Source organism: Chlorocebus sabaeus, chromosome 3, assembly GCF_047675955.1.
Source record: "Chlorocebus sabaeus isolate Y175 chromosome 3, mChlSab1.0.hap1, whole genome shotgun sequence".
NCBI lineage: Eukaryota > Metazoa > Chordata > Mammalia > Primates > Cercopithecidae > Chlorocebus > Chlorocebus sabaeus.
The window spans coordinates 37711852-37728499 of NC_132906.1; the positions used below are offsets into that span (position 1 = coordinate 37711852).

Sequence of the window (16648 nt, forward strand, 5' to 3'; positions counted from 1 at the left end):
ATGGTGACTGTTACAGCTCATAAAAGCAGTGTGGACCCAAAGAGTGTGCAGCAGCAAGATTTACTGCAAAGAACCAAAAAACAAACCTTCCACAGTGTGTAAGGTGACCCGAGCCAGTTGCCACTGCTTGCTCGAGCAGCCAGCTTTTATTCCCTTATCTGGCCCCACCCACATCCTGCTGATTGGTCCACTTTACAGAGAGCTGACTGGTCCGTTTTCACAGAGTGCTGATTGGTGCATTTACAATTCTTGAGCTAGACACAGAGTCACAGAGTACTAGTTAGCTAGATACAGAGTTAGCTAGATACAGAGTACCAATTGGTGTATTCACAAACCTTGAGCTAGACACAGAGTACTGATTGGTGTATTTACAAACCCTGAGCTAGACACAGAGTGCTGATTGGTGCGTTTACAATCCTTGAGCCAGACAGAGTGCTAGACGGAAAAGTTCTCCAAGTGGCCACTAGGTTAGCTAGATATGGAGTGCTGATTGGTGCACATAGGATCCTCTGGCTAGATATAAAAGTTCTCCAAGTCACCATCCAATTCAGGAGCCCAGCTGGCTTCACCCAGGGATCCTGCACTAGGGTTGCAGGCGGAGCTGCCTTTCAGTCCCCAGCTGCGCCTGCACTCCTTAGCCCTTGGGCTGTCCACGGGACCAGGCCCCACAGAGCAGGGGGCTGCGCCCCTCGGGGAGGCTCAGGCCTGCCAGGGAGCCCACCGCATGGGGAAGAGCTCAGATATGGTGGGCTGCAGGTCCCTAGCCCTGCCCTGCGGGGAGGGAGAATTTGAGTACAGCCCCAGCAGGCAGCACTGCTGGGGTACCCAGGGCAACCTCCCCAGCTGCTAGCCCGGGTGCTAAGCCCCTCACTGCTCTGGGCTGGTGGGCGCCTGCCAGCCGCTCTGTGGAGCCCGCGCCTGCCGGAACTCACACCAGCCCGTGAGCGCAGCCCCGGTTCCCGCCCGCGCTTCTCCCTCCACACCTCCCGGCAAGCAGAGGGAGGCGGCTGCAGTCTCAGCCATCCCAGAGAGGCGCTCCCACGATGCCGTGGCAGGCTGAAGGGCTCCTCAAGCGCCGCCAGAGTGGACTGCCGAGGAGGTGCTGAGAGTGAGGGCTACTAGCACATTGTCACCTCTCACTATTACAAAATAAGCAAAATAGTTGAATAGACGTTTCTCCAAAGACGACATACAAATAGCCAACAGGAATATGAAAAGGTGCTCAGCATCACCAGTCATCAAAGAAATGCAAAACTACAATGATATATCATCTCGCACCTATAAAAAAAATAAAATTTAGAAAAGAATATAGGCCGAGATAGGCAGATCACCTGAGGTGAGGAGTTCGATACCAGCCTAGCCAATGTGGTAAAACCCCATTTCTACCAAAAACGCAAAAATTAGCTGGGCGTGGCGGTGTGTGCCTGTAATCTCAGCTATGCAGGAGGCTGAGGCAGGAGAATCACTTGAACTCAGGAAGCGGAGGTTGCAGTGAGCCAAGATTGTGCCACTGCACTCCAGCCTGGGTGACAGAGCAAGGCTCTGTCTCAAAAATAATAATAAAAAAATAAAAAATTATATATATATATAAAATTGTGTGTATGTGTATATATATACGTGTGTATATATACGTGTGTATATATGTGTGTGTATATATATGGGTAAACAAGGATGTGGAAAAATTAATTGGAACCCTTATGCACTGTCAGGAATGTAAAATGGTGGAAGCCACTATGATGAAAATCTAAAAATAGAATTACTATATGATCTAGCTTTCTGAGTTTTAATCCCAAAGAACTGAAATCAGGATCTCAAAGAGATACCTGCAGTCCCATATTCCTTGCAGCGTTGTTCACAATAGCCAAGACGTACAAACAACCTAAATATTCATCAATGAATAAATGGACAAAAAAGTGACATATACATATAACTGAATTTTATTTGGCCTTAAGGAAAGAAATCTTGTCATGTACTACAACATGGATGAACCTTCAGGACATTATGCTAAGCAAAATAAGCCAGTCACAAAAAGACAAATACTGTATCATTCCACTTATATGAGGAGTCTAATTCATCAAAGCAGAAAATAGAATGGTGACTGTCAGGAGTTGGGGTGACAAGAAATGGGGAGCTGCTTTTCAATGGGCATAAAATTTCAATCATGCAAGATGAAAAATGTTCTAGAAGTCTGCTGAACAACATTGTGCTTATAATTAACAATATTGCCATGTATGCTTAAATATTTGCTAAGACAGATCTCATGTTATGTATTTTGTATCAAAATTAAGAGAAAGTACATATGTTAAAATTGAAAGTAAAAACCAAATAAGTGGAAATAATTACAGTAGTATAAATTTTGCTTCTAGACCTATGGCCAGCCACAGTTCAAAACTGCTTTTGGTTTTGTTTTTCAAAGTATATTCCATAATTTTCCATGGCAACTTCCTCCATTACCCTTAGGAAGTTTTTCTTTAAATGTGTCCTAACTCTGTCATTAAATACGGCATTTGTTTAAGTTTAATTTTTGTTTGTTTGTTTTTTGAGACAGTCTCACTCTGTCACCCAGGCTGGAGTGCAGTGGCTCCATCTCGGCTCACTGCAAGCTCCGCCTGCCAGGTTCACGCCATTCTCCTGTCTCAGCCTCCAGAGTAGCTGGGATTATAGGCACGCACCACCACCCCCGGCTACTTTTTTGTATTTTTAGTAGAGACGGAGTTTCACTGTGTTGACCAGGATGGTCCCAATCTCCTGACCTCGTGATCCACCCACCTCAGCCTCCCAAAGTGCTGGGATTACAGGCGTGACCTACCCTACCCGGCCAAGTTTAAATATTTTATTTGGTACTTGTCCATACCCCTGGGATTTGTGTGTGTGTGCTTTTCCTTCCTTATACCATAAATATTTTTTTAAAATGACTCTGAGACTTTCCATGGTATTGTCCAGCAGATTGATGATCTTTAAACTTCATTATGCACTTGAGGCTAGAAGTTCAAGACCAGCCTGGGAAACATGGCAAAATCCCATCTCTACTAAAAATACAAAAGTTAGCCCAGCATGGTGGTTTATGCCTATAATCCCAGGTATTCAGGAGGCTGAGGCAGGAGGATCACTTGAACCTAGGAGGGGAAGGTCACTGAGCCAAGGTCATACCACTGCTCTCCAGCCTGGACAACAGAGTGAGACCCTGTCTAAAACAAACAAACAAACAAACTTCATTTTAAAATAACCAATGCAGCCAGCAAGGTAGTTATCTCGTCTGATTTTATTTTCTTGGTTATACTTTTCACTTTGTTACATAGGCCTTGCCTTTCAAATGCCAGGAATGATATTCAATTTACCTCTTCTCTCCACATGTAACTATATATATTTAAATTTAAATTATTTAGAAGTACATAAAATCTAAATTTTAGTATCCTAGTCACATTAGCCATATTTGAAGCACTCAACAGCCACATGTGACTAGATTACTGTATTGGATAGCACAGATACAGAATATTTTTATCATTGCAGAAAGTTCTATTGGATGGCTCTGTTCTAGATCCTATCCTTACCCTCCAAAATCCCTACTCATAATTAGAATATTAGCAGAACACAGCCTCTAAAGAAATCTCACTTGTCTCATCTGAAAAGTGAGGATAACACTTTGTTGACTCAGGAAAGAGGACTGACCCACATTTCCCTTGAGGTTCCTTACCAGTATGATAGCCTCATTTCTGTGAATCCACTAAAACTTGACCCTTTGTCAGGAAGATGATAACTCCATTATAATAATGTTTCTCTGGAAAAAATCAAATTTGAATGACATCATCTCAATTCACAGCTTCTTTGCCAAGAATATAACCCACTTAAGTGTAGGAACTGCATTCTAGCTCCACAAATTCCTTATTAGGTCCAAAATGGCAGGTGGTACTTAAACCGTATCAGTTTTTTCACACCCCAGCAGGCCTTGAAATCACTGTGATAAGAGAATCAGCCTCTCTAAGAAGGGTCACAGCATGCCTATAAGAAGACATCTGGGAAGCAGAACATTTATTTTAAAATGCAAACTATGTAGTCCTGCAAGTAATTAATTGGGAACATAAGTTGTATTTGAACTAAAACGGAACCTTTGATTACACTTAATGTCAGCTGGATGATTAATGTATAAAGTGTTTGCTGTTTACTAAACAAAGGATTTGTCTTTTTTTACCATCTGAAAAATTTTGTCTAAAACACTTATTTTCAGAGATGTGATCATTTCTTTGGCACTTACTGGACTGTTAAATTGAATTCATGCTGTCCTTCCATGTTTCCCAGCCTACTCGGGAAGTATGAAAATGGGAACTGATGAGCAAGGCCTGGACATGTTTCCACATCTACTGTGTTCATGTTTGTTAATGCAAGTCAGCCCTGCACAGAGATCTACCACCTGGACCAAGAAAAATGGTGAGCAGTATACTTTGCTGCCTGGGCAGCTTTCACTCCATGTCTAAAACAGTTTCCTAAATTGGGATATTACTCATTTTTATCATAACCCTTGTGGAGATTAATGTATTATATCAGAAACCATCTAAAATACACAGATATAATTAAATGACCATAATTCCCAATGCAAAATGTAACAGGAAAGATTATCAAACCACTCTCCCCCTACCCTTCAAGTCTTAATCTTGGCTCTAGGTTTTCCTGAGCAGGAAAAATGAATTGGGGGAGAAGTGAGTGATTCTCTCCATCCTTGCACTAACTTTCCTAATCTTTAATTGTGCCAAGTCAACTTCGTTGTGTTATTCTTGGCTTCTTGCCTCATGAGGAACCAGAAGTTTGTAAGCCCATAGAGGAAGCAGTGTTTTTTACCCTGGGGCTCATCAACCTCCAGAAAATAAAAGCAAAATTATGTAAAAACCTGCATTTTTTTTTTCTTGGGAGAAGGCTAATAGTTTTCATTAGATTTTGAAAGAAGTCCATGATCCAGAAAAGACTAAAAAGTCTCAATTTTGATGGATTTGGAATAGAATCAAGTCACTGATGAAGTTACTGCCTCTGCCACTAGTCGGGGCAGTGAGTGGGTACAACACAGCAGCCAGAGTTCTGTAAAAAAGAACAGAACCTGTGTGCTGAAGTCAAGAGCCCTTCTCTCATTCCAGCTTTTAATAGTTGAGATGCGATCAATAAACACTGGTGATAGACTTTAAGTCCCGTGATATTGTGATTTATAATGAGAAATACATATTTGGTCTGTAATCTCATTTCTGACACACTGCTCCTAAAATCCTAGTAATTTCCTAAGTGATAAGAGCTTTGGGAGTATCTTTGGTTATAATATTTGGTCTTTTGTCCTGGGTTCCTAAACTAGCTCCAGAGTATCTCTTGTTATTCATACCAAGCCCGTTTCAACCACACCCAAGTTTATATTAATGAGGTGATTTTTCAAAAGCCCCTAGAAAATCACTGGATGGGGCTAGATGCTGGAGGAATTACTCATGTGATTAGAAGTTGGAACTTGACCCCCAACCTCCAAGGGGCAAGGAGTTGAAGCCTGAATTGATCATCATTGGTCAGTGATTTAATCAGTCATGCCTACAGAATGAAATGTCCATGAAAACTCAAAAGGACAGGGTTTAGAGAGCTTCTGGGTTGGTGATTAAGGAGGATGACATGCCCAGAGCGGGCATGGAAGCTCTGTGTCCCTTCCTTCATGCCTTGTCCTTTGCATCACTTCCATTTAGCTGTTCTTGAGTTAACTGGTAGATGTAAATAAATGTTTTCCTGAGTTTTGTGAGCCATTCTAGCAAATTGTCAAACCCAAGGAGGACATCACAGGAACCTCTGATTTACAGCCAGCCAGTCAGAAACACAGGTGAAAGGTGGCAACCTGGACCTGTCAGTGACCTGAAGTAGAAGCCGTCTTTTTTTTTTTTTTTTTTTTTTTTTGGAGACAGAGTCTCGCTGTGATGCCCAGGCTGGAGTGCAGTGGGATGATCTTCACTCACTGCAAGCTCTGCCTCCCAGGTTCACGCCATTCTCCTGCCTCAGCCTCCCAAGTAGCTGGGACTACAGGCGCACACCGCCGTGCCCAGCTAATATTTTGTATTTTTAGTAGAGATGGGGTTTCACCATGTTAGTCAGGATGGTCTCAATCACCTGACCTCGTGATCTGCCCACCTTGGCCTCCCAAAGTACTGGGATTACAGGTGTGAGCTACCACGCCCAGCCAGTCTTATGGGACTGATCCCTTAACCTGTGGGATTTGATGCTATCTCCAAGTAGATCGTGTGAGAATTGACTTGTAGGATACACAGTTGGTGTCCACAGAGAATTGGAGAATTGCCTGGTGTGGAAAACCCACACATCTGGTGTCAGAAGTAAAGTATTGAGGGTAGTAGAGAGTAGAGGAAAAAAACATTTTTCCTTTAGTTGGTGGAGAAAAGGAAATAGTTTTCTCTTACAGCCCTGAAAGATTGGCTGGTGACATGCCAGAGCTCTAATTGCAATAACATTCACCATTATTTGTTGATACACATTCTTCCATTTAATCTTAATAATCCTTCAAAGTGGTATGATTACCCCATTAAAAGATGAGAAAACCAAGGATCAAACTGGCTAACTTATTTGTTCAAGATGACAAAGTTACCACATTGCAGAATGAAAATTAGAGCCCAGGTCACTCTGATTCAAAAGCTTATTCATTAATGATGCCCAGCTCTATAGGAATATCTGTCCAGATTCCCGGAATGCACCTTCAATTCTATCATCCCACCTAAATCTGAAAAGGTGGCACATCTCATGATTCTTCCAGCTGGGCAAAGCAAGGCTAATTTTAGAAGTCTAATGAGAAAGGATTAAGGTACTTCCCGTTAGACAGTCAACACGAGTGGCTCTCATTAGCAACAATAAAAACCCAGCTTGTACGGTCCGCAAAAGTAGCAGCCTCCGCTTTCTTTTGTGATTCTCAGCTGGGTTGCCCCTTTAAGAAGCTTAGCCCACATAGTCACATTCATAGATCCTCTAAGTCAAAATCTTTTTTAAAAACACCCAGGAGCGATCCCTAACTACCAAGGAGTAAGACATCCTTTCAGGAAAGAACATTGAAGAGGTTTATCTGAATGTCAGCAAGTTTCACCTAGTCAAAAGAAATCCATCTAGAAAAGCGATTTTATACAATTTGTGAATTTTATTCAATTCAACTTTTATTTACAGTTGCTCTATGTAGGAATTGTGTAGAACACAGCAGAAGAGGGTAAGATGTACAGAATGAGATGTTCTCCACCGGAGGTTCACAGTTCATTGGTAGAGACAGATACACACCCAATATGTATAGTCCGGCAGACAGTACTAAGTTGGAAAATTGATTTCCAACAAAGTGCAAGAGGAGAACAAGAGAGGGAGACAGTGATTCTAATTGTTGGTCAGGGTAGAGACAAATGTGAGAAGAGCTTGTGGGGAGTGTGGGCTCTGTGGATAAAGGCAAGTAAGATGTGAATGAATACTAGCATCCCAAAAGCATAGAAGCAGAGGTTGTGCAGGTATCTGGAAAAACAATAATGTCCTGGGAAGGCCAGAGAGTAGAGTGACAGGCCCACCCTGTAGACCCATGCCACTCAAAGTGAGGTCAAAGCCAGAGCATCCTTGGAAACACTTAGAAACTTCAACATACAAAAAGCCTAGGTGCCACCCTGGACCAAATGCATCAGAATCTGCATTTTTACAAGATCCCTAGGTGACTCATATGCACATGAAGGTTTGAGAAACATTCCTGTGGACAATGGGGAGCCATTGGAGGTCCCTGGGAGAGAGAAGTAATCTGTTCTTAGATGTGCTTGGGAAATGCAACTTTAGGAAGCAGAGTAGAGGGCACACAGAATTACCAAATGAATGAGCAGTTATTCAACCAACAAAATCTTTTGAAAATATGAATGTTAAGTGTTACAGCTCTTTTAGAATTGGTCTAGCAGGTTTTCTGGTTTGTACTAGAAAAACCATAGAAAGTGAAAATTGAAAATAATATGAACAGTCATCTATTGGAATGATGATTAATAAATGATACTCCTGTACTCATCACTCCATCATATTTGACTGTAAGGTAATTAGGATATTAATTTTTAAGTGCAATTTATTCATCAGATGGGAGGATAAGGCAGTAAAGTCAGGTTGTGGCCAAAAATAACATATTTTTCACTTTAGTTCACTATCTGGAATCTATGTAACCATACTATTTTAGATTATTCAGATTTTTAAATACTCTCTGAAATCTGATGGCCAAGGACCCTGTAATCCCAGATAAGATTGATCAGGCAGGCCCACCGCCCTAATTCCAAAATACTCTCTAGCAACTCATACACCCTCCCCCATTCCCCCAAACACCCATTTTGAGATAGCCAGGATAATTTTCTTCATTTCCTGCCCAGACAGCTGTGGAATGTTGTAATTCATTGTTAGGCAGCTGCAGCAATCCTCCTTAGAAAAGAATACATCTTGTCAAGGATATGGTTATTCTCAAATTTTGAGTTTATTTTTTAAACAGTGATGTACCCACCAGATGTAGAAATAGTCAAGCCTGAGAAACCTCAAAGGGAGGCTGGATCTAACACACACATCCCTGCTGAGAGGTCAGTGCTACAAATACCCTCACCAGGTTGTCTGTAATCTCACTGCTTCAACAAACAGTCCAACCCACTCCTGTTGGAAAATCCTCTGGACTCCTGAAAATAACTCCTTCGAAACTGAGTAAACCTTAACCCTCTCCTACAAGCTGATAAGAAAATGCAGCATATCTAGAAGGTGAAAAGTAGCAGATTTTCATCCTCAATTATCTCCTCCCTCCACATCCATAAAAACAGCCCTGCTATCTTCTGATCTTTACTACAAAACTAGGAAGAAGAGAGCAAAACGAGATTAAAATCTCTCCACACTGTGTGAGTGCGAGTGCGTGTGCATGTGTGTGAGAGAGAGAGCGAGCGTGTGTGTGTGCGTGTGTAGCTATGTGGGAGGGAGACAGAGACAATCACATAAAAATTGAAAATTACCCCAGATGACAATAAAATAGACAAGACAGAAAACTCCAGGGAACAGCGATGATTAGAGTGAGTAGGAGTGTCGTGTGAAGGCTAAGAGGTTAGACTATTCAGATTACTTGGGAAATGTGGGATATTAGATCAAGGAAGATCCGTTACTATACCACATCCTATAATTTAGATACTGCAAATCACAAACAGGACAAATATGAAGGAAGCTTTCCTACTCTTAACATGGCTGCTTCTGCTTTCATAATAACCTCTCATTAGGTACAATTTTAATTTTTTGAGGCACCTTAGAGTTGACAAAATGGATCCAGAGGCAATTAAAGTCCCTCTAGTTTCTTTTGTGAAATTGGTGTTTAACAGCTATTTGGGGAGTTTCTCCCAATAAAAATCCCATTTTTTCCCCATTTCTATTTCAGAATTTCCAATAATCATTAAATTTTGTTTGACAAGTTCAAGTAAAGCTATTTTATCACTTCATAAAATCAGTCACAAAACTCTCTTCCAAGGTAGAGAGGAGACAGAGTCTTTGTCCATCAGCACAGCCTGGAGATCTACAGAAAGTAGGCAGCAAAGGTCAACTGGCCTCACTCAATCAACAAACCTCTCTGAGTACCTTTGCATAGCTACTACCTATCATGCACTTTGCTAGGCAGAGGCTACAAGAGGACAAATAAGGCATAAACTCTATCTCACAGAGCTGATGTATTTACGAGGGAGACAATTAAAGAAAGAATAATCATAACACAGATTTATTAATATAACAGGGGCAGCTACCTACTGAGGGTCAGGAATGGATTCCTGACCAATTAGAGGAAAATGTCCCTCCAAGAGTTCATTCTTAGAAGTTAATTCTGATGCAGGTTTTGGTAGACCAGGATATGCTTAGTCAGGGTTAACCAGCTCTAAGAGTTTATAGTTTGACTAAGGAATTTAAGTAGAACAATGATGGACACACACAAAACAAGTTATTATGGAACCACATTACCAAATTCAAAGGAGTTTGAAATCTGACATGAAGATGAACTCGTTGGCCCCCTTAGAAAATCCTCATGTACTAAGTACATTGTAGGCAATCTGTAGTTGGTTTACTGGGGAAGTCTTGCTAGTCAGGAATGCATCACCATCAAGCAGCTTAGAACAAGCAAGGACTCCAGAGCTGGACTGACTGCGTTTGAAGCCTGGTTCTCCCATTTACTAGATATTTGACTTTCAGCTCAACCTCTCTATATTACAGTTTCCTTATCTGAAAAATGGGGATAATAATCATATCTACCTCATAGGGTTGTTATGAGAAAGAAATAAGTTTATATTTCTATAGTATGTAGAATAGTGCTTGAACCTTCGTGCTTTGAACGGGTTAAGTAAATGTCAGTGTCACCAGGCCCCTAATTCAAAGTCTCTCAAGACAGGGTGGCTGAAGCATTTATTCTAGGTAATACCTACTTTTTCTAAGGATGAGATGACCTTCCTATGGGGGAAAAAAATGTCTGATGTAGCCTCCATCTCAACCAAAAAGACCTACAGTGACTGTTAGTTAATACTGAGTGTCAACCTGATTGGATCGAAAGATGCGAAGTATTGATCCTGGGTGTGTCTGTGAGGGTATTGCCACACAGACAGGCGGGAAAGGTGGGAAAGGCAGACCCACCCTTAATCTGGGTGGGCACAATCTAATCAGCTGTCAGTGCAGTTAGAAAGCAGGCAGAAAAATGTGAAGAGACCGGTCTAGCCTCCCAGCCTACATCTTTCCCCCATGCTGGATGTTTCCTGACCTCGAACATCAGACTCCAAATTCTTCAGCTCTGGGACTTGGACTGGTTTCCTTGCTCCTAAGCTTGCAGATGGCTTATTGTGGGACCTTGTGATTGTGTGAATTAATACAACTTAATAAACTCCTCTATATATATATCTCCTATTAGTTCTGTCCCTCTATAGAACCCTGACTAATACACTGACCATATTCAAATAAAAAATAGTTCTAGGGTCCCCTTCCCTCCAGATATGAATGGAATATGTTTTCCCAAAAGACTCTTGGCATAGTGGTACCCATCATCTCTTCTCCTGAATTAACAATAGATGTTCAAAAAACACAAGAGGCTCTCTCATATTAAAGGAGCAGAGATCCCAGGATGTGATAACAAATTAGCATTATAACTGACATATATCTTTTCATATGTCTCTTTTCGTAAATTCAGCCTCAAATTTAATTACACTGATTGGATTTTTTGTCTTATCTCAGATTATAAAATTAATTTTCGGAAATCTTCAGCTTTCCCTATTGTCCACAAAAGTTAGCAAACAACCCTCCTTCTCTAGAACATTAAAAAAAAAATTCCACTTAGGCATACACATTACGCCTAGACTGACAGACTTCTACAAAACTAATTTCCCCATCCTCTTATCAGAGGTCTGTACTGGAGCAGCAACCACATGGAAACTATTTGTAAGCTGCACAAGGCAAGTAAATGCCAGGAAGCAAAATTGCTGCCTTTAAGATTTTACACAGACATTCCAAGTCCCAGAGCAATTTATTTTCCAAACTTTTAATAATTAGTCATTTTCTTAAGCTTTAACAATAACAAGAAGAGATAGAGGACAAAATCTCCTTAGGAGGACATTAGGATAGTATTACCCTACTTCGTCAGGCAGCTTAGTAAGTGTCCCACTGAGAGGGTCAGGAGCTGCAGCCCCTCCCAGCCTCATTGCAGATAAAAACTCCACTGATAGGCACTTAAGTCCCTGACCTGCAAGTTAACACTCCCTGTTTTTCCAGAAGGCCGTTCTCCAAGTGCAGGCTGACAATTATGTCAAATGGGGCTAGGATCTGACCACCAGCCTCATTTTCAATTGTGAGTAAAATCAGGATTTGAAGCCAGGTCTCTGAAGATCAGACACAGTGACATGAACTTGGTCCCCTAATAAATCACAGCTGAAGTTAGCGTTCAGGAGAGCAAATGTTGTATGATGCTGCTGGCAAGATGAATTCCATTGCAGTTTCACTTGTCCCCCTCTGCCTTGGCTTAAAACTTTCAAAGAAGTTTAATCAGAGTTACCAGAACTCCATGTTTATCCCTCGTTTAAAAGCAATTTTTCGTTCTTTTAGGAAGTCATCTTACAGATGGTCTCAGGGGAAAAATTATATATTTTATATTTATTCTGAGGTCTGTGGGTTCTCAGAGGAGCAAAGTTTAGAGCAAAAGCCGTATGTGCATCTAAGAATTCTGAGTGAAGAAAGAATAAAAATGACATGCCAAGCCATTTTTGAAAGAACAAGAATTACATATCAAGTCACTTTTGAGGTATTTTTAACATTTTATGTTTTCTATCTAGAAATGCTGAAAATAAACAATAATGTCTGAAAATTATGATTTACCTTCTGAATTCAGCTTCAGTGGAGCAGGTGGTATTTAAGAAACCATCACCAGTAAGAATCAAAACATCACAGAAATATTGATGTTTTACCTCTATGCTCGTCTTAGCAATTTTTTAATGGGCCAAATGGTATAAATTCAGCATTTAAACCTGCGAAGTACAAATATTTTTTTTTTCTGATTCTTAATGCAAAGATGTGTACTCACAAAGAAAAATCAACTTATCAACCTTGTGTGTACATGACATTTTTCATTACCCCACTTGCTGAGGAGAAACACAATGTAATATTGCTGAATGAAGTGACATTTAGAGAATTGTTGATTTTTTTCATTTACCACCTTATTCACATTTTAAATTTTTATTTCAAATATTATAAGAACAAGACTTCCCTACATATTTAAAATCAAACTAGCAAAATTTCTTGCAAGGAAGCAAAATTGTCAGACTTAAATCATCCTTTTATGCCTGTTGTCAAAATGATGCATATAATGGCATCAAAAGCCTGAATAGTGGAAAACTTGGGCTCTCTGGGCAATATTTTACAAAGTTATTCAGGTTTTCACTTGCCATAAACTGATTTATTTGAACACAGAACTCATGCCTTCAGGACCTAGCCTATTCTTTGTTTCCTGACCACATTATTGTAACTGCAGAACCGGAAGTAGATAGTTTACAGTTTCTTATCAAAGAATCAGGTTTACTTCTAGAAAGGAATAGTTGGTCATTGATGGTTACATCTTCTATATTTAGAGTGTTCTCTTAGTCACATTCCGACAGGTGACAAGTGGGTTTTGTGGAAATAGACTGCCTTCCCTGCTGTTTTGCAGGGTGAGCACTTTCTCCTAAAGCAGCTTCATTATACTGAGTAAACCCATTGCTCAGCTTCCCTGAAGTGGGAAGACAACCAACACTCAACCCATTCCGACCTCAAGTGTTTTATGCTGTGGGAAAAATAACATCAGATCCAGTTAGCAGCAATGCCAGCCCCTGGCCGTTACTTAATTCTTTTTGTTGTTTTGTTTTTTTGAGATTGAGTCTTGCTCTGTCGCCCAGGCTGGTGTGCAGTGGCGAGATCTCGGCTCACTGCAAGCTCTGCCTCCCAGATTCACGCTATTCTCCTGCCTCAGCCTCCCGAGTAGCTGGGACTACAAGCGCCTGCCACAATGCCTGGCTAATTTTTTATATTTTTAGTAGAGACGGGGTTTTACCTGTGTCAGCCAGGATGGTCTCAATCTCCTGATCTCATGATCCACCCTCCTTGACCTCCCAAAATGCTGGGATTACAGGCGTAAGCCACCGCACTGGCCAATTTGTTTCTTAAAAAAAGTGTTGGTCATCGTCTTGCCATTTTCTAGTGGAAGAAACTAGAATCAGAGATACAGAGGATTAAGCGAACTTAGCATTCCGGAATTTGAATCTTAACGGTCTCCATCCAAAACCTGGAATCTTGTCACTGAGTCTTCCTGCTTCTGTTTCTGGCCACAAGCAAAATGTAGTGGGTAAGCTCTGAAGCCTGGGTTCACATCCCACCTCTGTTCCTTCCCAGCTGCAGAACTTGGTAAAAGGGTTGAACCACTGAATGAGATGAGTCTAGAGATGTGTGTGCCTCATAAGGTGTTTGTGAATATTAAAAAGTATGTGGAAAGTACTTCACTGCATCCCATGCTGTAAAGTGTTCAATAAATGTTGGCTGCTGCCATTATGTTATTATATTTTCATGGAAACTTCTAATCATCTTGGGTTTTAGTATCCAATTTCTTACTTAGGGATATGTCCTTACCCAGTTGGCCTTCGTGTATGGAAACTTCTATTTGTTTCTGGTAGTGAGTCAAAGCAAGATGGAAAACCTTTACATTAGAAACTTAGTGCAGATGGGTTTAAAACAGTATCATTCAGAACAACGAACACTCAAATAATAATAGTGGTCTTCATAATTGTAATAATAATAACAAAATTCCCATACCACTGTAAGGATTCACAGGCTAGAAACGGAAAAAATGCCTTCCACTGAAGGAGTGTTAAATTTTTCTTCAAAGTGCTACTATTCTGGATATGAGCAGAAGCAGCTTTGGGAATTTATTTAAATACAGAGTGCAAGGGAATTCATTAGCTGAACAAGGCCCTTCCAGCCTACACCTCCAAAGGCCACTAAGAACTTGCCTGTACATAAGAGATGTTTCCAAACATCATAGGTGTTGTTCCAAATGGTTGTTTTCTCATTTTCACTTGGATTCATGTTGTACAGTAAGACAGATTGAGATATATTTGAGGCCAAATTCACTAAGCATTTATTGACTGCCTTCTCTGTGGAAGGTACTTTTTGGGTAAAGAACTTGGGACTTCCATGATTTTGAATTATAAATGGCTCCAAGGAAAACTCACAATGATATCTCCAGTGTTTGCTCACTGAAATAGAATTGAATTTGCAAGGTGTGTTACTCCATTTTGCATTGCTATAAAGGAATAACTGAGGCTGGGTAATTTATAAAGAAGAGAGATTTATTTGGTGCATGGTTCTACAGGCTGTACAAGAAGCATAGTGCTGGTATCTGCTTCTGGTGCAACCTCAGGAAGCTTACAATCCTAGCAGAAGGCAAAGGGGGAGCAGATGTGTCACACAGTGAGAGAGGGAGCAAGAGGGAAGGGAGGAGGTGACAAGCTATTTAAACAACCAGCTCTCCCCTAATCTAATAGAGCAAGAACTCACTTATTGCCAAGAGGAGGGCACCAAGTCATTCATGAGGGATCTACCCCCATGACTCAGATACCTCCCACTAGGCCCACCTCCAACACTTGGGATCATATTTTAACATAAGACCTGGAGGGGACAAACATCCAAACTATATCACAAAGTACGTTGTATCAGCCAACTATTGCCATGTAATATGCCACTCCAAGCCAATATTCATGGATTCTCACACATGCATCAGTTGGCTAGCTTGGAATCAGTTGATCTGGGTGGTACTAAGCTGGACTTACCTCTGTGAAGGCTGGTATAGGGTTAATCCTTGTGTCTTTTATGCCTTAGAACTGGCTCTTCTTTTGTCAAACAGCAGATGTGCAAGCAGTCAAGGCCAACATCTGAGCACAGTTCAAGCAATTGTGCCAAAATCCAATGCAAACTACCTGGCTGAGACCAAGATCAAGTAATCAAGTAGCACTCCCCACTAGGGGGACAGGCCACAAAGTCCCACAGCAAGCGATGTGGATACCAGGCAGGATACAGTATTAGAGCCCATAAGTCAATTTTCATATATACTTTCTAGAAAATGGTTAAATCCTCATAACCACTTTGTGCCTAAAATTAGAGTGTCTATCATTAGGCATGGGCCTATCCCTCAGAAACTTTAGCAAAGTGTATTTCTCTAAGATTTCAAAAATTATCACACATAATTTAAGTACTACAAATTTCCCTATTAAAAATATGGCGATTACTTTTATATAACAATGAATCTTAACTGAAAATTAGACTTGTGTCTACATATTAGGCTTATGGAAAATTCCGTTTAAAGCAAGATTGGCAGAAACTAACTTGCCTGCTCTCTGCGGTTAGGGATTATTCTGAAATCTTTATTATGATTTGTCCAGTGCTTGACATAGGATAGATGCCTGAGAAAGATTTGTTTACTGAAAGACTGAAAACAGAATTACTGAACATCTCAGAGGCTGGCTCTTTGTTTATAATCCTTGCTTTTTATTAGTTGCCACTTGATCTGTTCTTAGCTTGTAGGTTTCCTCTGACTCATAGGGTCAAGACTTCCTACCCTATGTGCTTGGTTATTGCCCATGTCTGGGAAGATATTTTATCTGTGAAATGAGAATTTGCCACTCTTCCCAATATAGTTGGTCAGATATGGAATCTGTGTCTGTATTATTTTAAGGCTCCTTGGACCAGCATTTATATGCCTGTGCCGCTAACATGTTTGTGTGTTTGCTTGTTTTGTGTCTTTGTTTCAAAAAGAAAACAATGTACAGAGCATTACCTCCTCTCCTGTTCAGAACAGTCAACTCAGTTCCCTCTCTTTACCCTTTCTTCCTGTTACTATCTTACTTGAAAAGATGCACAACTAGAAATTGGGGTGGTCTTTTGTCTGGCATCAAACCATGACCTTACTTTCAAATTTTGCTATTTTCGATCTAAATGGCTGAGTTGTTAATTCAATTTATCAACCTCTCTTCTCCTCATTCCCCTTTCTACATATTTGACTCTTTATATATTTGACTTCTTATATATTTTCTTTTTATTTTTAATATTATTATTAATTTTTTTTGAGATG

General features: G+C 40.6%; 1 long non-coding RNA gene and 1 other non-coding gene across 3 annotated transcripts in view; one reads left to right on the plus strand and one right to left on the minus strand.

The window, feature by feature from the left end:
* The window catches only part of LOC140711453 (uncharacterized), a 251385-nt gene that overhangs the window by 135363 nt on the left and 99374 nt on the right, over positions 1-16648 (minus strand). The gene's annotated exons all lie outside the window — the stretch shown is intronic.
* LOC119620133 (U7 small nuclear RNA) lies at positions 7898-7960 on the plus strand. Its single transcript, XR_005236597.2, has one exon. It is a non-coding gene; the product is annotated as a U7 small nuclear RNA (small nuclear RNA).